Below are 21,724 nucleotides of genomic sequence, written 5' to 3' on the forward strand. Positions count from 1 at the left end.
TTTGAAGCTAAACGTTCTGATCTGTTGCGTCAGCCACATTGCGTAAAAAATGTTTTTTTGATGCTAGTGGTTGTATTAATTTGGGATCTATCGCATCCCACAACTGTCCCAGACTATGTTTGGAATATTTATTTCTCGCACAGAATAGGTAAACCTTTGTACTATGGGGAATAGTAGATTGACATAGGCTAGTGCTTTTGCCGTTCGTTAGGCCTACTCATCTTGTTGACTGATGAAAAGTAAATGTGCACAGTTCTTCCAATATCTTCAATATGCACCTCGGAATTGGATAAGGACGCGCGCAGTTCCGTCCCCGATGTGTCGGTCTTCACTTGTAGCCTGTGAGAAAGACCTGATCACGTGATGGAGCGCACAGCACTCAGGGAGAAGGGCACAACAGCCACTGGCCGCAAAAGGCATGGATTATTTTTGGGTGCATTACAGCCACACAAAGGGGATGCCGCCATGAAATTCTAGGCATTATCAAGTGCTTGTCAAATTGTGAATGAGTGACTGATGTGTGCACAGTTTGTGCAAAAAACAAAGCATAGCTCAAGCCTTTCAAGCAACTTTTTTCAAATCATCATTAGAGTCGCATCATGCAGCCTTACAGTGTATTCAAAATCAAAACATATAGCCCAACGTTTGTAGAACAACTAAAAGTTACATTAATAACTCTAAATTAAGCATATAGGAATACCTATTTCTTTGTTAAGCATGCAACACAGAATAGCCGCAAGTGCGCACTCCCTCAAATCGTTTGGAGAAAATATCCTTTCTATTTTATTCAGCTTTGTTCAATTGTATTCTTCATACTACGAAATAATGCCAAGGAATTCTAAGTAAATCTTGTCTGCTAAATGAACTAGTGTAGCCCACAGCCATTTGGCATAGCCAGGTTAGGACCTAACATAAGGACAACTCAGAGTATACTATTCTGTTCTTCTGAAATAGACTACATTCTCTTCATATCATGCTTCTTTAGACCTGTCTGAAATAAATAACAGATTTATTGTGAAGGTGTAGGCTATATTACATGGATTTATTAGACTTTTTTAAATGTAGATGTTCCAAAGGACTGCATCAGTGGCTTGTGTGGAAGCCTGGAGATGCTAAATGTGTTTATGTTAATTAACGGTCAATTACCGTGAGACCGACAATTATTTGCTTGACAATCACCGGCTGACGAGATTTCATGAACGCCACAGCCCTAGGCACAAGGCAATGTTTCTTAAAAAAGTTACAGAAGGCAAATAATTTATCCAAAACTAAATATACAGTGCCTTCAGAAAGTATTTCAAGTCTTGCCATAGATTTCCAAGCCGATTTAAGCCAAAACTGTAACTAGGCCACTCAGGAACATTCAATGTCGTCTTGGTAAGCAATTCCAGTGTATATTTGGCCTTGTGTTTTAGGCTATTGTCCTGCTGAAAGGTGAATTTGTCTAGGGGAAGCAGACTGAACCAGGTTTTCCTCTAGGATTTTGCCTGTGCTTAGCTCTATACCGTTTATTTTTATCATAAAAGACTCCATGGTCCTTGTCGATGACAATTATACCCATAACATGATGCAGCCAACACTATGCTTGAACGTATGAAGAGTGGTACTGATTTGTTGTGTTGGATTTGCCCCAAACATAACGCTTTGTATGCAGGACATAAAGTTCATTTCTTTGCCACATTTTTTGTAGTTTTACTTTAGTGCCTAATTGCAATCAGGATGCATGTTTAGGAATATGTTTTATTCTGTCATTTAGGTTAGTATTTTGGAGTAACTACAATGTTGTTGATCCATCCTCAGTTTTCTCCTATCACAGCCATTCAACTCTGTAACTGTTTTAAAGTCACCATTTGCCTCATGGTGAAATCCCTGAGTGGTTTCCTTCCTCTCCGGCAACCGAGTTAGGAAGGACGCCTGTATCTTTGTAGTGACTAGGTGTATTGATACCCCATCCAAAGTGTAATTAATAACTTCACCATGCTCAAAGGGAATATTCAATGTCTGCTTTTCTTATTTTTCACCTACCAATAGGTGCCCTTCTTTGTGGGGCATTGGAAAACCTCCCTGGTCTTTGTGGTTGAATCTGTGTTTGAAATTCACTGCTCGACTGAGGGACCTTACAGATAATTGTATGTGTGGGGTAATCATGTTTTAAAAAATGATAAAAAATATTCTTAAACACTATTATTGCACACAGAGTCCACGCAACTTATTATGTGACTTGTTAAGCAAATATTTACTCCTGAACTTATTTAGGCATGCCATAACATTTCTAAAAACATAATTCCACTTTGACATCATAGGGTATTGTGTGTAGGCCAGTGACACAAAATCTCAATTAAATCCATTTAAAATTCAGGCTGTAACACAACAAAATTTGGAAAAAGTCAAGGGGTGTGAATACTTTCTGAAGGCACTGTAAGTGTTGATATTAGTTGGCAGGGGTCTTTACTTCAACATTAGTGTTTTGATGTACATCTAATACCTTTCAATAATTTTTCTGGTCGATGTTGTCCAAGACCCCTTTTTCTATCTGTTTGACCAGAAATGAAAGCTTTTGCTTATAAAATGGTTGAGAAATTTATATATGCCTTCATTTCTAAAACTCTTACCGTTCATTTGACACCCAATTTGACATGCTCCTATGAACTTCACATGTGTGTGCTCATGGGTCCTTTTAGATGGAAATGCCCATTATATACAAGCAAACAGGAGAAACTCTGGAGGGGGTTGTTATATTTGCCAAAGACTGTAGAAGAGACAGGTTTATACTGAAAATACTCAAACTAAAACAGAAAACACTTTTGAGTTTTATGTTATACACTCAGATAGTAGAGGCTCCTGCCATAGTAACATTGGTCTACAGTTCAAAGGCAGCGGTCAGTGGGATTTGTTTTGGGCTGCAGGGAGGTCACACATGAAAAGGCTGCTTTATCTGCCTGGGGTGTTCAAGCCTCAACCTTTTACCCTTCATGCTGCGGGAGTCAGCCTCCCATGTGTGATGTCAGGCAGAATCTCTGCTCTCACATTGAAGGCAGAGGGCCTGGAGAGTGTCTACTGACTGACTGAACTAGGGAGAGTGTGTGAGACACTTTAGACAAGGAACAGATTAACACTGATAAAAGCTATTCTGCAGTGGTCTTTGCATTGAGCCCAGAGGAACCCCCTAAAAGATAAGCAATTTGTATCTGTATTGTTGATGAAGATAGTATACTGAAGATAGTAAAATATCAACAGCTACACTACATGGGGAAGATCTTTGCATGTAAGGTCAGAAATGTAAGGCACTTTTATAATCCATAAAATAACGGATACACATTGGTGCATCATTTGTGTGCAAGTTCAGAACATCTGTTGCTGTTCTTTCAACCATTTCAGACGACCACTTCCTGTTCAGCCTATGAGGGAGCAGAGCCATTGGCTACAAGGTGGTGCAACACAGTAGGAGCCACAGTGTTGCACAGAGTTGCCACCACCTTATCCACCCTGCTGCATGTGTCATAGCCTACAGTGCAGAGGCACAGGGGTCACGACTGAGTCATGACATATAGCACTAACGACAATTGCATGCCACAGCAGCAGGGCATATGGGCAGAGAGATTTGTGTTGGAGAGGTTTTGTGCATGTGTGTATGTCCTTCTGTCAATGCATATATACGTGTATGTATGACTGTGTGTCAGCCTGTCAGTGTATTCGGCTATACATGTGTCAAGCTGTCAATTATGTATATTTGCGAGCGTGTGTGCGTGTGTGTGTGTATGTCCATCTCTTTGTAAGTTGGATCAGAGCACCCACAGAGATAACAGTCAGTGGTAGGGGCTGCTGGAGTCAGGCCAGAGCACTGCTGAGAAATCCATCACCTTTCCCACTCAGCACCAGAGCCTGCCAGGACTGACCACAGTCTGCTCATAACAAACACTGCTACACTATAGTTAGGAAACTGTTACTTACACCCATATCATGAGAGAATGAACCATTTAAATGTAAGTTGCCTCTCATTGGCAGCTAATTAATGGACACAGAGTGGGTTTCGTTTTGTTTTATGTATCCAGATCTGTTTATTGAGAGCAGTTACAAGCTTCGCTGTGTATATGCTTACGCTGCCTTGTTGGCAGACATCACCAATATCAGGGGAGTCTCCTACGGCTCTGCTGAGGCCTCAGGTTTCATTGGGAGCAGACAGAATCTCCCCTCTCCGGCTGCATGGGGGCTACGGGCTCTGGGGAGGCTATCAACAAGACAGATCTCTCTCTCAGTTTGTAGTCCAGGCAAATCAATACTTATATTCAGTATCACCATGGTCACCCTAGCTAGGGTAAAGGTATAATCCCTTCTCCCTGTATGAACGATAAAATATTAGATGATGGATGACAGTCTGGCTGCTCCATACAAATGAAATTGCTACTCAGAATTGAATTGAATCCAATCAAACCAGAGTGCCACCACAGTATTGGGTATAATCATTGCAATCCACACCTGAGGCATGGAGGCCACCTCAACAGAGGGGCAGGAGTCTGATTAGTTAGCCCTTCATTGGGGCAGACATATCCGCAAATACAGGCAGTACCTGGGCTACTGATCTCTCTCTCATCCTGCCCAGTGGGACCTTGGGCTGTACTCCCAGCACCAGCTGTTGCCTCATGTTCCGGGACAGCCATTCCGCTCCGCTCGCACTGCCTGTTGACTGACCGTTTGTTTTAGTCAGACGGGTGTGCATTGTGGCTTATTACCGAAGTATTCAGTGTGAAGGTGAATCTGTGTGAGTGATATGGTGGAGAAATGTATGGTGGTGGGCTTGGATTATTTTGAGGAGAGGAAGGAAGGAGGGGAGCTGGACCTGGGTCTGCTGTTTGGCTTGTGACTGGGCTTGTGCCTGTGTCTATGCTGCCAACATTGGCAGGGGAATATGATCCCACCCCCCTCCTCGTCCTCCTCTTCACCAATCGTAGGGAGGGATTTGGTGAGGGGGTAGCTGCAGTGCAAGAGCAGCACTTCTAGAAGGGGGTGGGAAGATTGGAGGAGGTTGGACAGGGTTGGGATGGGCGGTAAAGAGATCTGCGCTCCTCGGCTCGTGAATCACGCCCCCGCTGCCAGTCTTGTCAATACTGCAGTCTACCCCAACAACACACACACACACGATACACAAACACAGGCGCACAACCTCAAAGCACCCAACTGTCACGGAAATTACCGCCACCACACATACAACGAAATCACAAACTCATACACAAACACAAGTCTATGTCGCAGAAGGCACTCTCACTTAACTGTACACAAACACACACATTCATATGCACAAAGAGGGCCACAAGACTGGTGTAGTCAGGTTTGTTGTTGACAGTGGCTTGTCTCTGTCAACGTGTCATTAGTGTGGCGATGTGGTTTGACCTGTCAGGTGACATCACAGACTCAAGCACAAACAGGACCACACCCACCCACCCACCCACCCCTGGGAGTTGGCAACTGCTCCCATTCACCTGGAACGCTCCTGAGGCCATGCCAGAACAAAAAGAAAAGGTGCCTCGGTAGAGTAAGTATCCTTTGCTGCTTTCCACAGGTTCTTCCCCCAGTATGTCTGTAATGGGAATACTCAATTCATCATCTTTCTTTCGGTTGGAGAAACCCAATGGGTGCCCCTCCCCCCAAACGTTCCCTTTCACCTCGCATCAGATGAGGGCCAACCAGCGCTGAAGGTCTGTTAGAGAAAAACACCCTCCAGACAAAACACTGATGACATCAATGTGACATTCGGGGAGACGGTGTGTGTGCGCAGGTCTGTGTGTGCATGCGTTGGTTGTCACCAGTCGAGCATGCTTTTGTCAATGAGGCCTCAAAAAAGAGCTAGAAAGACAAGATCAAGATAGTTGACTGGCACCTAAGTATAGCCATCTATCACTAAATAGTATCACGTTTGTTTATTTTTAAGACTACAGGTGAGTGGGTGTTGGAATGTCTTGGTTCAGCGTTATGTCGAATTTGAAACAGTTTTCCTGCTTTTACAAGTCATTAGTGAATAAAAGCTAATGTACATAGAACCGTACCATGTTTCTATGGCATAAATATGGCAATGAGACCGTAAATACTCAGCAGCGCATTAAGAGAAAAATGACACTTCTATTCCTTCAAACATTGTGGTTTTGTTTTCAGGAGATTACCTGTGTTTAGCACAACTCAATGTATAGAAGGAGATTGCAATGTATTTACCCAACATGTGTAATAATTATACATTTTTGGTTAGACAACCAAGGTTCTTTCACTAACCTCATTTGAAGAGTTCAATGTACTTACATTGTATCCTGCACATCCCCTATGCACCTGCAGTGGCTCTCACAAGAGTTCTCATCATTCTGTTATTCATCTGAGGAACATTTATTGAGGCTGCATGATCATTAGCAGGGCCTTTTGCTCAAAAGTGTATGATCAGTGACTTTGTTTAGCGTGCTAAATGAATATAATTAAAGGAAGTAGAATTGACATGTCTTGAAAAACTCAACACCTTTTCAGTTAGTGTCTCAAACCCCTATTGAAAGCACAGACTCTCAGTGAGCAGCCAATTGCAATGGAAACGTGGAAAATTGGAGTTAACTAACTTTACTTCACAGATCAATAGCTTGAAAGAGTTATCTTTCTCACGAAAGAACAGACAAAAATAAACGATTATGTAAGGCAGTCGCGACCCGTCATTCAGGGCAGGTGGGGCAGAGCCTGTTTTGCATGTTATTTTGCCATTAATACGTGTCACATATCAGTTGGCAAACAATGTAAAAATATATATAATAAAGCCGCATACAAACATGGTCTCTTTTTTGCTTTCTTGAGTAAGGCAGCTCCAAAATACAGGTGTTTCAGCCTAGCTCAGTGGTTTCTGTGGTGGTGGGGCAGCCAGCGGAAAATACAGAGTGTAGGGTGTTGGTTAATGTTCTCTAGTTGCGCCGTGATTAGCTCAGTGTTCTGTCACTCGTTGGGACAGTAGTCACCACCAAGTCTAAGGGTAGAGCTCGAAAAATTCAAGCCCCTTGGGTGCTGCCATAGAGTTACATTAAAAGTGCCCATCCAAGAAGGCTCAAGGTCATTGGCCACAGATAAAATGACGTCAAAATCACGTTCTATCTACAGTAGCTTTGATTGGACTGATCATGTCAACATCATACTTTCAAAATCTTAGCTAGCAGTCATTATCATGAATCAAGTCAACAATCTACTGGCAAATATTTTTGAATCCTTGTCATATGAAGAGAAATAATGAAGATAAATTATAGATAAAACGTATGGGTGCTCATCGGCCATTGGACATAAACATTAGGCCCCGTGTAGCTCAGTTGGTAGAGCATGGCGCTTGCAACGCCAGGGTTGTGGGTTTGTTTCCCACGGGGGGCCAGTATGAAAAAATGTACGCACTCACTAACTGTAAGTTGCTCTGGATAAGAGCGTCTGCTAAATGACTAAAATGTAAATGGAAAATGGAAAATGAAATCGCAAATTCAACAATGAGTGGTTTGGAAGGAATCAGTGGCTAACTGCAAGCATTGCAAAGCAATCACTAGCCTGCTACTCAGTGGAGTGGCTGTGTGGGCCCAAATCTGGGATTAAGGGTCTATTTTCCAAGTTTAAAATGAGAAACATTCAACATTGGCCATGCTGTCAATGAAGCATGATTTGTGGCGCGCTCAAAACAACTGTTAACCCGGACTGCGAAAGTGAGTTCAAGACAACTTGTGAACTCGGGAAAAAACAAGCTCCGACTGGGGAAATAAGTTTTGAGCGGTCATCCAACTCAGAATTGTAAATCCGGAACTCGGGCCTCCTTCTAGAGCTACGACCTGAAGATCAATGACGTCATCATGATTCAACCTTGTTTTTTTCCAGAGTTCCCAGTTGTCTTGAAAGCACCATAAATCCAGAGAATGCCAGACTTTGATGACAAAATCTGCCCACGAAGGACCGCCGCGCCACCTTCCTGTTCAAATGAGCACAGCACAACAAGGTGAGTCCAAAAATGTATTGTATGCTGCTGCATAAATTATGTAATATGCCAGGGAGATATGTATACTGTAGCTAAGAAAGTAATACTAATTTGGTCTATTTTCCCCCTCTTAATTTTGCGTACTGTTCTGACTTGGTGGTGCACATGTAGCCTATAACCTGTTTTAGAGAAATGTAATCATCGAATAGTGTAAGAGCTTTCATTGTCTGCTTATATGCCCCCTTTATTTATCCTACAGTTCTGACTTGGTATACAGGAAGAACACTGTAAGAACGGCCGATGTTCTGAATTCTGTAGCTGTGCATTTTAAAAGTGTTAAACAAATAGTTATATTGACTACGTCAGTCCTAGCTCGCTCATTAATGTCTTAATCCAAATTACGGATTGCCTCTTATCCGCTTGTCGTCCCCTTATGCCATAGTTTGTACATCTCAATTGTCATTAGAAACCACATTTGTTTAAGCAAGTCAGCCATATCAGCTATGTTTTTTAAAAGGCAGTAAATGAGGCTGAATGAACTGTTTCGCTGCTAGACAAGGCTCAGCTGATAGCCAGGTGTAGCAGTGGTAAGATGTTGGGACTGCTGTTTGTGGGCACCGTTTGTCACCGTTGTAGTGCAATTAATGTGTTGTTTAGTGTTGTGTTGTGTAGTGGTGGCTTTGCTGGCATACATCCCACATTTTTTTAAATTTTTGCCCCACCAAGATTTACATGCTAAAATCGCCACTGATGTAAGGCCATATTTCATAGCATATTAGCACATTGCTAACATTTAAAAACCATCAAAGTGCAAAAGCATACCCTTAGGCTACTACTGTATGTAGATGGCACTTGGATGAAAACTGGCTATTAAATAAACCAAATGTCACTTAGGCCTACTGAGTCGCATGAGCTGCTGTAGAAGAAATGGGGAACTCACAAAGTAGGCTTTACCAAACCACCAGTATGGAAACTGTTATTAGTGTTGGCCCCACTGTGTGGTTGACAGTGAAGCACAGGCCACACAGTAAGTCACCTCACACTCTTTGACATCTGCCTCGTAAAGTCCTGATGTGCCATCACTAGCTTCCTATACTGATTACTAAACCACACAAGCAAAACAAAAAATATAGCAACTACAATGAACTTTTGGCTGTTCTGTTAAAGAATATGCTGAACAGTATAGTAATATTATTCCACCAAGACAACCTTTTTTTAATTAGAACTTCAGCCAGAGGAGAGGCCTCAGTGGAAAGTACAAATAGTAACGCTTCATGCTACGACAGTGCTCAGGAGTGACATTTTTCTGTTTAAATTCATTTGGCATTTAGCCGGAGCAACATTCGAGTCAATGCACAAGTCATGTTGTAAGGAAGTAACAAACTTATATGAAAATGCAATGCCGATATTGGTTGCCCTTACCCTTGGCTGATCAGTGGACAGCAGTCAAAAATCAGAGGCACGAGTTTAAAAAGACTCTTTAAAAAGCACCAGCAAAGCACACTAAATTGAATCCAAAAGACTCTCAGTTACAGTGGCACCGAGAGTATTCTAAGTCAAAGTTCAGGCATATTCCCAGTTAGACGGGTCCAAACAAAGTGTGGTGTGTCCCGTCCTGCACACGACTGGTAGAAATGACAACTGCAGCAGTGCCCCTCACACTGGCGACCCCATCCCCATGCTCGCCTTCCCTCTGGACAACCACACCCCTCCATCCCCTGGTCAACCCCCCCATCCCCCATCCCCTCCCCTCCCTCCCCTGGACACCCCCCCCCCATCCCCTCCCCTCCCTCCCTGGTCAACCCCCTCCCTATCATACTCTTCACAGGTCACCCTTTGCCCTAATATGCAGTTAGGCTGTGTAGTTTGTCAGATCCTCTATACCCCTCCTCTATACCCCCCCTCTATTCCCTGGCCTGTACACGTGTGTGTACATTCTCCCTTCGGATTCACAAGCTGCTGTAAGTGCAGTGGCAGCTGCCCCTACACACCTTTTAGTTCCAACAGCCACTCTCCCCTACCCCCTGTCATCTCCACACACATACTCAGCTGTTGAAATGTTGGGCACACCAGACTAGTGCTATTCTATGCATTCCCAATTCTGTAGATGTTCTGAAATTGTATTTTGACCTACCTATCTTTTCTTTTACACATGTTGCATGTAGTCATTTTTTGCCTCTAGAATTGCTATTGTGTCATGCAAGAAGGCAAACCTTTCAACGGTACGACTGAAGGCTCTGACTTGATTAGCTCTAATCTCACAATCATGCCCAATTAAAAGCTGGAAAACTGGAGAAATCTACACATGAGAGTTGAGAAGTGATGCCATATGTACAAGTTGTCATTTGTGTCTGTTTTCAAGAATGACTCTGCTTCCCAAGGAGTAAATCTCAGGCTGTGCCCTTTCATGACCTTCAAATCTCTGAGGGGGTCGAGAGGGTGTGGGAAATGAGAGGCCAGGAGTCTGTTGAACAGTTGTGTCATTGAGGTTCCACAAAACACAGCAAATATCTTTATGGGTAAAGGCACGTCTATGCCCAGAACCCAACGGGTTAACAAAGGGTTGAAATTCCGAGGAGCAATCTCGTCTCGAAGCAATAACTTATATGGATACATCTGAGGGAGGGAAAATAAATGGCTCCCTTCGAGTATCGGAGAGGAAATCTGCACATGGATGGGAAAAATGCACAACAGCCCTAAACACAAGACATTTTGAGGACACATTTATTTCCACAACACCAGTGATTGGTAATGGCCTTATCTCGCTGCCCCTCTTCAGGTTTTTCCCTTCCTCCCCCCTTATCGTATGTATGCTAGCTAGGCAGCCTGGGGCTCTCCATGTTGAACACATTGTGTTGGCCCAAAGCCTAATAAGGGGATCTATGTGACTGCCTCCTCTCTTCCGGTGACTAATGTGAACGCTGCCCAGGATTGTGTGGTGCTGCTGGCCCATGTGTGGTGGCAGAGTTAGAAGGGAGAGGGATGGTGGTGGTAGAGCTGCAGTATGGAGAATATGGAGAATGAAGGAACGAAGGCTTTTATTTTGTATCTTTCCCCTGAAAAAAGTCACAATACCAAATTGGCAAAGTCACATTATTATGCTGGAAGGCAGTGATGGGGGAAAAATAGACAGTTACATATCGGGATATTATTTTTGACGACATATTGTATTGGCTGTACCTGCACCAAAACTCCAGTATTTTTCATTCATAGCTTGTTCTCAATCTTCTTTTTAAACAGGGAGCCAATTTGTTTTCAGCACTTATTTCCATGACTGATCAAAACTTTTCTCATGGCTCTCTTTGTCCCTCTGCAGCAGACATAGGATGAGCAATTTGTTTAGAACATCTAATCTCAATAAAGTCACAGTATCAAATAGCAATACATATAGAATCGTGAGAATCCGAATACATATCGTATCGGCACCTAAGTATCGTGATAATATCGTATCGTGAGGACGATTGCAATTCCCAACCCTCCTGGAAGGGACATTTTGTTTTAGAAAAGGACATGCAAATAAACATCCATAGAGCTCTTACACCTCTCTGTGCTGGACAGCTGCTTACCCTAGGAGTCCTGACTCACTTCCTTCAGGGTCTACCCAGGCAGAGAACGTGGATACTACTTACACTAGCGTTGACAGCATACCGAAACTTCAGTACTTTTGAGATACAAAAAATATAATGGTTTGGTACTAGAATTTTTGTTACGTGCGGTACTTCTGTCAAAATCTGTCTATCAGCGCACTGAGCGCAGCCCCTTTAATAAAGCAGGTACTTTGCTCTTTGCGCTATGGGCTTTACAGCCCGCAGAGCAGAGCACACTTGCACCACTTACTCATTCCTTGCTAGAGATGTCTGGGCTGCATTAGCTTCCCACTCATGCTGCACAGAAGTTAACACACTTGAATAATGCAACACAGCATGTAGAAATGTTGAAACTGTTCATTACTGTTCGCAAAACAATGTCCATACAGGCTAGAATACTTTTACAATGCAAGACCATACCGGTAGCTTCCAGCTTTAATTGTAGGTTAACTTTCCTTGCTAGTTTAGGCTACAGCTGAATTCACTACGCTAGTACTTTGTTTGTGATAACCATAACGCAAAATATGCTGATTTCAAAGCTGATTGTCACCATAAATGTTATTAATTCACTTTGTCTCCCTCGCCACCAAAAACTCATTCACTTCTTTGTCTCCCTTGCCTCCTGTCTGGTTTACACTAGATTCCATAGCCACAAAGTCAGATTACACAGCCACATTCTGCCTCAGCATATGACCTCATTACATTTCTTAAAGAGGCAGCACACACTTTTACAAAAGAAGAGATTGCTTCTTCTATGCAAATGTTGATGATCAGTATAATAAAGTAATGTTCTCCTAGCAGTTGCCAATAAAATAAGTCCTAAATGGAAGGGATTGTTTGTCATCTGTAGACCTATGAAATCAGCTAAAACAAGCTCAATAACTCAATGCATGCACACACTCTTATTGAATAATATGCATTCACCTGTATTGTGAAGACCTACGCTACATCTTGATTTACCCAGTTTTATCAATAGAGATTTACCATTTAAATATTTATTACCATTGTTGTTTTGTAGTTAGATTGGTAAAAACAAAGTCAAATTGATTGTATCATTGTATAACTGATTGAATTAATGCATATATGGCTCTAAAAAATAGACAAACATTTTCAAATGTAATGATATTGAACTCAAAAGATGCCCAACAATTGAACAGAGCAGTAGCTGAGTTTATCTGTCTGAATCAAGTGCCATTCTGTGACTTGGCTAATATGCATAGTTTATTTTGCTATGGTATTGTTTTGGTATCGTTTTGGTATTTAGTATCGTGATGGTATCGAGTATTGTGATACTAAACCTGGTATCAGTATCAAAGTCAAAATTCTGGTATCTTGACTAACTTTACAATGTACACTTTTAAAATAAAATAAAGGAATAGAAAATGAACCATGAAAGTTGTGTCTTTAGAAGGAACTCTCTGCTCTAAAAGTAGAATAGAAAATTCACGGATGCTTTGTTCAATACAAGCCCATTTGCTACTCTCTTTGTAAGTGACTATTAGGTTTGTGAACAAACATGATATGCTTTCAAGTGTTTGACAATGAATACCCTAATTACGCAAATCTGCTTCCTTCTCAGGGACTGCATAAAAAAAGCTAATTACAAAGAAACTGCAGTACAGCATTTTAATTTCGTGACAATTGATATTACAATTGTGTCAACCATAACAACAATAACTTTCCATAACATGTGAAAACAATGTTCTCTAATGCATTATTTTAGGAGAATAATCTGCAGGGTAAAAGTAGTAACCCCTGAAGCTCTAATCTGAGGTCTGATGTGAGACTTGACAGACATTACTTCAGGGTTTGACCATTCAGCACAACTTTCAGTCCTAGGCAGCAACAGCTGCCACTAAGATATTTGAGGATTCTCAAAAGAAAGACGCCAACACATCCAACCCACTTTACCCTAAACAGCCTTACAACATCATTAACATTTAGTAACTAATATGATCTCATTCATGAATATCAACACAGTGCTTGGAGAGACAACCAAAGGACTTGACCCAAATTCTTTGAACAAGACTACTGTCCAACAACAACAACATGGATTTCTGTTAGTGTCCCTCCCTGAGAGCCTTGCCTCATTCTCCTAATCAGGGGAAATGTGGTATCTCCCAGCTCTGGGAGCTGTCACAGCTAAAGGGTAGAGGTCAAGAGGAGCGAGACGAGTCCTAACAGACGCAGTAACCTGTTCCCTTCAGCCGCGCCTCGCTCAGCTGCCACCACAAAGGTCCCCTGCCTTCACACACGGAGGCAGTCGCCAGCCACGACACTCGGAGACTACCACACACCAGATTGACCAACCTGGGAGGTGGAAGACGTTTAGTCTAGGCTGAGACAGAACGGGACATAACGTTTATACGCAAAGGTTTATCAACAGCGTCCTCGGGATGTTGTTTTGATTGTGAACAGAGTAGGACATTTCAATAAAACCCAATGCCTGTGGTCTCTGATTCTTTTGTAAAGACAAATAATGGAATCAATGTAAGTTGTAGAATCATGGTGTCGGCTTAAATTGACCATATGTTGAAATCCAATTTGAGTATACTTGATGTTGAATATCTGTATGAATCTACTACAGCCTTCAGATTATACATGATCACTGGATAAATAAAAGAACTGAGGAAAAAAAGAAAGGCTACCGAGCCCACATTCTAATCTATGGTGGTGGCTATTAGGCTTGAGCGGTATACCGGGGTATTTGGAAATAGCCACGGGATGGTTTTTCTATACGGTTCAAACGATTTATTTTCAGTTTTTCTATACATTTTAATATTTGTAGCTTTTTTAAAAGTAAATACCTACAGTCAACTTGTGCAATGCGTTAGGAGATAAAGCAGATCACGTTCTTCATTTCACCTGTCACATTATTTTACATTATGAAGCTTACCGTAGTTCCCCAGAACAGTTGAGCCAGTCACGTTTGTTTGTAAATAGCACAACGGGAGAAAGCGGGAGCAGGCGAGTCCAGCTGTGTATTGACAGGGGTCGCGTTCTATATTGACAGTCTGTTTTTTTGCTTCAATAGAGTGATCAGGGGCGTGCAACTATAGTTTTCCTTCACAGAAAATACATTTGTGCAACTCATTCAGCAGAAAATAGCTTCATTTTCATGAGATGACAACAGAAGTGCAACGCTATTTGGCTGGCAGCCACACAAGTAAATGAGCTTACAATGAAAAAGGTAGGTATTTTCTTTTTTTTAAACAATGCACGGCCATCATATTTCTAATGTTTAGGCCTATCATAGAAATAATGTAGCCAGCTACATTTTGTAATGTTTTGCTTGAAGTTAATCTTGCATTTTACCGGATAGAAATTGGCTGGCTACACCGAGAAAAGTATGGAGAAAAGTAGCTCCACATCAGTCAGAGCACTGTCTGATAGAATGCCCGTCTGGGATTTGTCTGATGCAGAGCAGAAATTACAATGAGAAACATTTTAGATCTGCGTTTACAAAACACAGCAAGATATTTATGCGTTTTATCTTTTTTTCCTGAGTGAAAAACGCAGAATTATGCGTTAACACGACCCCTAATTTTAACTTGCTATCTAAGTAAGTACCTGAATGAATAAGGTGATGGGGCATCATATTGTGTTAGCTTTCTGCCGTATTTGAGAAGTCAAAGCCCTTTGGATGAGTTATTTGTACATCTGCCACTGCCATCTTGATTTCCTTGCGTTTTTTTCTCCTCTCCATTCTCGGCCTGTCTGCTCCTCCCCCCTCTTCTCAGAGCAGAGCAGGCAGGCCCGTTGCCCTAGTGACTCCAGACTCCACACAGACACAGCATGTAGACATGCTGCTGGAGAGCCAGTACTGTTCTTCCTTCAGACAAGCATGCATCAAAACTTTGTTAATTAGCACAATGTCCATGTTCACATTCGCTTGTAAATGTCCAAACTCACCAAAAACGACATTTGTTAGCTCCTACATATATATCTATAACTTCATGAGCTGGTTTGCCTGTCTTTTCAAATTTGTTAATTTTCGTTTTCGCTCGTTAGCAAATTTAGCTAGCAGCCTACATGGAAATTCACCATTGCTTGTGCTCATTTTATTAGCATTCTGGTAATAGACGCCCAATGGGCTTTTTCAGTAAACTTTTTTCATCTTGGGTCCAGAAGTCTGTCCTTCAGAGCACCATGGACTGGTATGGACCACAAGAGCTGTGCTAGATGACTACTTCGGTATTTAAGATGGAGGCAGCTGATCCTAAGGGAAAATAAGACTGGGGGTTATATGAGCTGCTCAGCATGGCGCGACATGGCCCAACTGTCATTGCGCACAATGCAGATGAGGCGCTGTGTTGTGCACAAACAAATACCCCAGGCGACGAGACGTTTGATGTACACAGTGGGGCGGGGAGGCCTCACACACACACACTCCTCCCTTCCTTATCCCCCATCTCACTAACACACACACGCACACACACACACACACACACACACACACACTTCTCCTCAGAAACAGCTGACGTTTTAACAGGCTTACAACAGCTGACAGGCTACAGGTGGGGCAGAGGGGACCCTTTATAACCCCCCTTCCTCTCCTCTTAGTCCCCAGCTCCATAATTCCTCTGAGCTGCACACACACACACAGACAGACACGCACGCAGATAGGCACACAGAGTTCCAATTCCACACCTGTTGTGACTCCACAGGAATTGTCCTGCATGAAAAACCCAGCTTTACCAGTAACCACATGTCCAACTCAGTTGACCTCGCCATCTCTAACCCATCTATACTCCGGTCCTTTAAAAGAGAGCTTTATGACCTGACAGCATGTGTTGGAGAGGCTTGGTTTGACCATGCGGCTCAGTGTGTGGGCACTGTGTACAGTATGAGAGCAGCAACACATGCTACTCTAGTGTCGACTATAACTATGGTACAAGCAAACCCGGTAAGCTCCTTTGCTGCTTCCCTTACGAATGTCCTGAGTGGTATTACCAAACAGCAAGATTACAATGGAACTAAATCATTGACTATGGTTTTAATCCTGAATAATTTCAATGTTTTTATGTAATCAGTAGACATAATGTTACATGATGCCCTATTTTGTATTACATTTTTGCTTTCAATTATTAAATAATACATTAATTACAGGTATACAAGCAATATGTTCTTAACCTTCTCAGGAGCATATTAGACTGACACACACATGAAGTTCACACTCAAAATAGAATGGACAACAGTGGCCTTATAAGAAAAGACTGTCCAAAATGACTTGCAGCAAGATGTCAGTTTTACAGGTAGCGGTAGAAGGTCAAAGCAGCTGAAGGGGCCTTGGGCTGCAGTTGAACTACCAGTGGTTGAAGTGCTCTTCTTACAGGGAGCTGTGATCACTAGGGGGACAGATTGACTGAAAGTCTTATGAAAGTTGAATTGTGAGGGAATGCTGTCTTGATATTTAGGACAAGTACACAGTTTGTAAAGGGGTAAAGCTCTAGACGAGAGGGGATTTGAAAGCACAGCACTTCTTTGGATTGGATGGGAAAACCAACCATGGGGTGAAAAAAAGAATTTAGGATTTAGGTATTCTTGCTGTGTGTGCAAAATGGAGCAGAAAACCTTCTCACTCGTCACTTACCTTCTCACCCTCCAATCTCTCTCCAATTTCTCTATCTATTCTTGCTGAATCTCTTTCATTTACTACCACCATTTTTCTTCCTCTCCATCCTTCTCTCTATTTCTCTTTCTTTCTGAAGGAAATTAGTCTGTTGGCTTTTAGCTGTAATGTGATAACCATTTAAATTATATAAACAATAGCCAGACTCCTCCAGAGGAAGGAGTGGTTAAGATTCACTTGGGGTGTCGAGGCCAAAGCGCACATGGAAGCTGACTTGTAAACACATAGTGTGAGTGTTAGAGAGTGAGTGTGTGTGTGTCCCAGTGGATATATGTCTCTGTGTGTGCACATATGAGAGTGTGTGTGGGATGAAGAGCATAAGAGGCCTGGGAGAGAGAGAAAGAGAGACAGAGAGAGGTGAGGACGAGTCAGTCAGCGAACACTATGAAATTAAATGTTATCTAATACATGGAGAGGAATGGCTATCGGTTAAAAATAGTGTATTTTTCTCACCATCTATAATGTCACTGCATTTTCCTCATAACAAACTAACTGGATGGATTTCCTGTGGGATTGCATTGTGGTGAATAGGGGAAAGGTTGAGAGTCATAAGCTAGGTTTCTATCCAGCTGGCGAAAGATTTTCATAGCGAATGTGCCCACTCTGGTATTGGCATGTGCGCCTTAGCTAACAGCTCGCAGATACAGTGTGGGTATAGCCTACATGATGAGATTATTATGGACAAACGGCAGCCAAGCATCGATCACCATGTCACCAGAATAAGACCCTAGATATTTATTGGAAAGGAGCATCAAGCTCATCACCGGGCACTTTCACCACCCTGTGAAGTTCATCATATAATTTATTTCATCTGCAGACTAATAAAACTGCATGCTTTGCTGAGTCGTAGTGGGAGGATCACACAGACTTACCACCGCCATTTCACGCATATTTAATTGTACATACACAAACAGATCCCACCTTCCATACACAAAAAAAAAAAAAAAAGAAATGTATGCACGCATGACTGTAAGTCGCTTTGGATAAAAGTGTCTGCTAAATGGCATATTATTATTATTTATTATTGTCTAGCGTATTTAGTTCGGTCTACATTTGGAAAGTTTACCAACAAATTAGCTGTTTCCATCAGACCTGTCATGACATTTTTATTCGACACGTACTTTACTCACATAAAAAGGTTGGATGAAAACCTGGTTATAGACTGTATTTCAGTCGTCCAAAGAGTATTATTTTTGTATTTTTATTTAACTAGGCAAGTCAGTTAAGAACAAATTCTTATTTACAATGACGGCCTACCCCGGCCAAATCCGGACGACGCTGGGCCAATTGTGCGCCGCCCTATGAGACTCCCAATCACAGACGGATTGTGATACAGCCTGGAATCGAACCAGGGTCTGTAGTGACGCCTCTAGCACAGAGATGCAGTGCCTTAGACCGCTGCTCCACTCGGGAGGCCAAAATTATAACACGCAGTAGTCTGCCATTTCAACACTTGTTCCATGGTAACATCAGATTGCCCTTCCCAGTTGTTGTCCGCGCTACTCAGATTGATGCTGGGGATCTGTTCCAGACCAGCATGCTCACTCACTCACACACTCACACTCTCACTCACTCACTCACTCACTCACTCACTCACTCACACACGCACGTGCTCTCACTCAATCACATACAAAATCAGGCATACAAATACTCAAGCATGAATACACACAAACTCACAGGCACAAATGCACATACACGCATACATTCACACACAATGGGAAGTGTGTCACTTTGGAAGGGTGGAGAGGGGATTTCTTACACTCCCTCCCTCTCTCTCTGTCTCTCTCTCTCTCTGACTCACTGGAACCATTCCCAGCTCTGGGTAATGGCTGCTTCACAAGAGAAGAGGAATAAGCCAGCCATCTTCCCTCCCAACGTAACCCAACACACCCCGCATGGAGCGCACGCCTAACACAATGAACCCTGTGCAGATGGCCCCATTACTGTACCACATCTGTACAACCATAAAACTCTACCACTCCCCAGTGAGGAAAGGGTGATAAACATTCAATTGAGGGCACAACTTACAGTACCGTTACAGCATGTACCGTAAGTCAGTGACCTGAGAAGTGTAAGACAGGTTTGGGAGGAATAAGACGGGAGGGGAGTTTGGAAAAGATGAGGAGCAAGAAATGGCAGGACTTGAGATCAAAGAGAAAGAGGGAGAGAAAAAGAAGGAGAGAGGAGTGTGAGAGGCGGAGGTGTAGTGTTTCAGCTCCTGGCCCTGGCGCTTGCTGTTTCAGCTGTGCCGAAGTGATGGCCAGCCCCTGCTCTCACACCACGGTAAGCCCGACAGCACGGCGGCATAGCTAGCTCGGTCTCACTCGCTCTTTTTCCTCTTTCAGTCTCAAAGTTGGGATTATTATATTTCTCTAAGGCTGTGGAAGTCTCTTCTCTCGCTCTTCCCTTCTATTATCGTCTCTCTCCTGGCCGCTTTTGAACTCTTGTAACAATGACAGACTTTAAGTTTTCACATTGTCCAATGGATTCAGCTGCATTTTCCAAAGAACACGGGTTGGTTTTCCCAAAGGCCTGATCCTATACTCTGATTAAATACAGTTCACTGGTGGTCGCTGATCCTGATCCAACGTCCTCTCCCCTTACATTAAATCTAACATTACCTGAACACACTGGTTCAGGTTAGTTATGAGCCATGTTTGTTAGGGAGCCGCTGTGAGGAACGGGGACAAGACCATCACCATAATTACTCTGCATTGAGGGAAGAAGGCCTCTTTCTGGTTCCTCTAAAAAGCTCCCCCATTTGTGCTCGACTCAATAGTTTATCTAAATACTGTTCTCATTACCTTGTTTCTTTGAGATCTTTTATGTGGAAATGGACAGTAAAAAAGGCTTGCCTGAGTTGAACTGAATGGACACAAATGTAATTAAATTTTGACACCACAGTCAAGGTCACACAGGCCCCAGTGTGGTGTAGTGTAACACTTTGTGTACCGAATCACTGCTCATCTCAGACTCATTTGTTAATGATAATCTTGCATATGTGTACAGCTAAATTGCATTTAGCCTACATAGGTTGTGATGTCTTGATCCCACTGCCCCTTGATCCCACCAAAGACCCCCAAAAAGCCCATTCGGTTAGCTTTATGCAAGATTACCCTTTCTATTCGCAAAGAGTATATTAAGAGGATGGAAAATTAGACTTAATCTGGATAAAGCCTCTGGCAAGACAACTGACTGCAAGAGAAGAAGAATGAAAACAAAAGGATATGGACACCGTCATGAAACGGAATGAGGGAGTTTTAATATACTCCTACAGATTCCATAATCCCAGATAGAAATACATGGTACGTGCATTCACCATTTTCATCTATTCATCTGTTTCTACCTACTAGCCAAAAGGAGGTCAACCCAGATTTCAATGTTATGCTCCAAAGCTGTATATTTCAAGCAATGTCTTTAGAGGCGGATTGGATAAATGTAGTGCTCTGAGCAGAGTATTTTTAGAGAAAAGCAACAACTGGGTGTAAGGATTTACCATTCTTTTTTTAAAAATCTTCAGCAATATGTTTATGTAACAGATCCTCATGGAATGATCACTGTAAACTATAAGCTGGTGCATGCTTGACATACATATAGAAACATAGTGAGCAAACCAATCACAAGACAATGGTATCTGATGATAAACCAACTGTTGAAGACCTGTTGAGATGGGTCATTTCAGTGAATTTAGCTGTCCTTACAAGAACCACGGAAGATCTCTTCATCTTTAGGAGTCCATCTAATCGACATGAGATGTTAACATGCTAACTAATGCGGTCACCACAATAAGGATCAAGAGTGACCATTTAGAGCTGAGACATACATAAAAAAACATGTTATTTTAGCTATGGTAGACTATGGTGAGAATTGATGAATGCTGAGTATTGATGAATGCTACAGCATATCTTAAATTAATAGGAAATCATTGGTATGCTTTGATGACCGGCAGTTCAATGGAATGCTAATCGCTAAACCATTTATGGCTTTAAGTCTATGGTTGAATTCAAACAAGCAGAGATTTGGAACCTAACTTCCCCTTCAAGATGCGAGCAGCTGCTATTTTTGCTGTAAACTGACACGGGTGGTCGCACAAAAGCAACCACCTCGTTTCAGGGAACTAGTTTTTCAGAGTGACACCAGTCAGTCCTCATAGTTATTCAGTTCACACCCAAGTATCATGAGAACTGATGTAACAGATTCAAATGCTCATGAGATTACTCTTTGGTGTGTTGGAGCCATTTGATACATTGCGTCCTTGTACCCAATTAACTAGTGCGAAGTTCTACATGCTCAGGTCGAAGGTGTTCGAACCTCCCCTAGAGAGCAAGCAGCCATTTCAGTCAAATAAAATTGTCAAGTATTTCTAAATAAAATGAAAGAATTTCAGCTGTTTCTCACTGCTATTCAGATGATTTCATAACATTCAATCACGTCTGCTTATTCGAAATAACCAAGAAAGGTGGGTGGGAATCAAATCTGAAGGGTAGTAAAAGATGCAAAATGGGAGCCTCAAATAGGCTACCTACAATCGTGTTGAGAATA

General features: G+C 42.3%; 1 protein-coding gene across 10 annotated transcripts in view; it reads right to left on the bottom strand.

Annotated features, from left to right (window-relative positions):
• The window catches only part of mef2d (myocyte enhancer factor 2d), a 65,513-nt gene that overhangs the window by 37,077 nt on the left and 6,712 nt on the right, over positions 1–21,724 (bottom strand). The window contains exon 1 of one of the 10 annotated variants that reach the window (XM_041852809.2): positions 9,386–9,640. The exons of the other annotated variants lie outside the window; for them this stretch is intronic. The gene's annotated coding sequence lies outside the window, so the exon portion shown is untranslated. Of the gene's footprint in view, positions 1–9,385; positions 9,641–21,724 lie in introns of those variants that run through there. 10 annotated transcript variants of the gene reach the window in all.

This window comes from Coregonus clupeaformis, chromosome 17, assembly GCF_020615455.1.
Source record: "Coregonus clupeaformis isolate EN_2021a chromosome 17, ASM2061545v1, whole genome shotgun sequence".
NCBI lineage: Eukaryota > Metazoa > Chordata > Actinopteri > Salmoniformes > Salmonidae > Coregonus > Coregonus clupeaformis.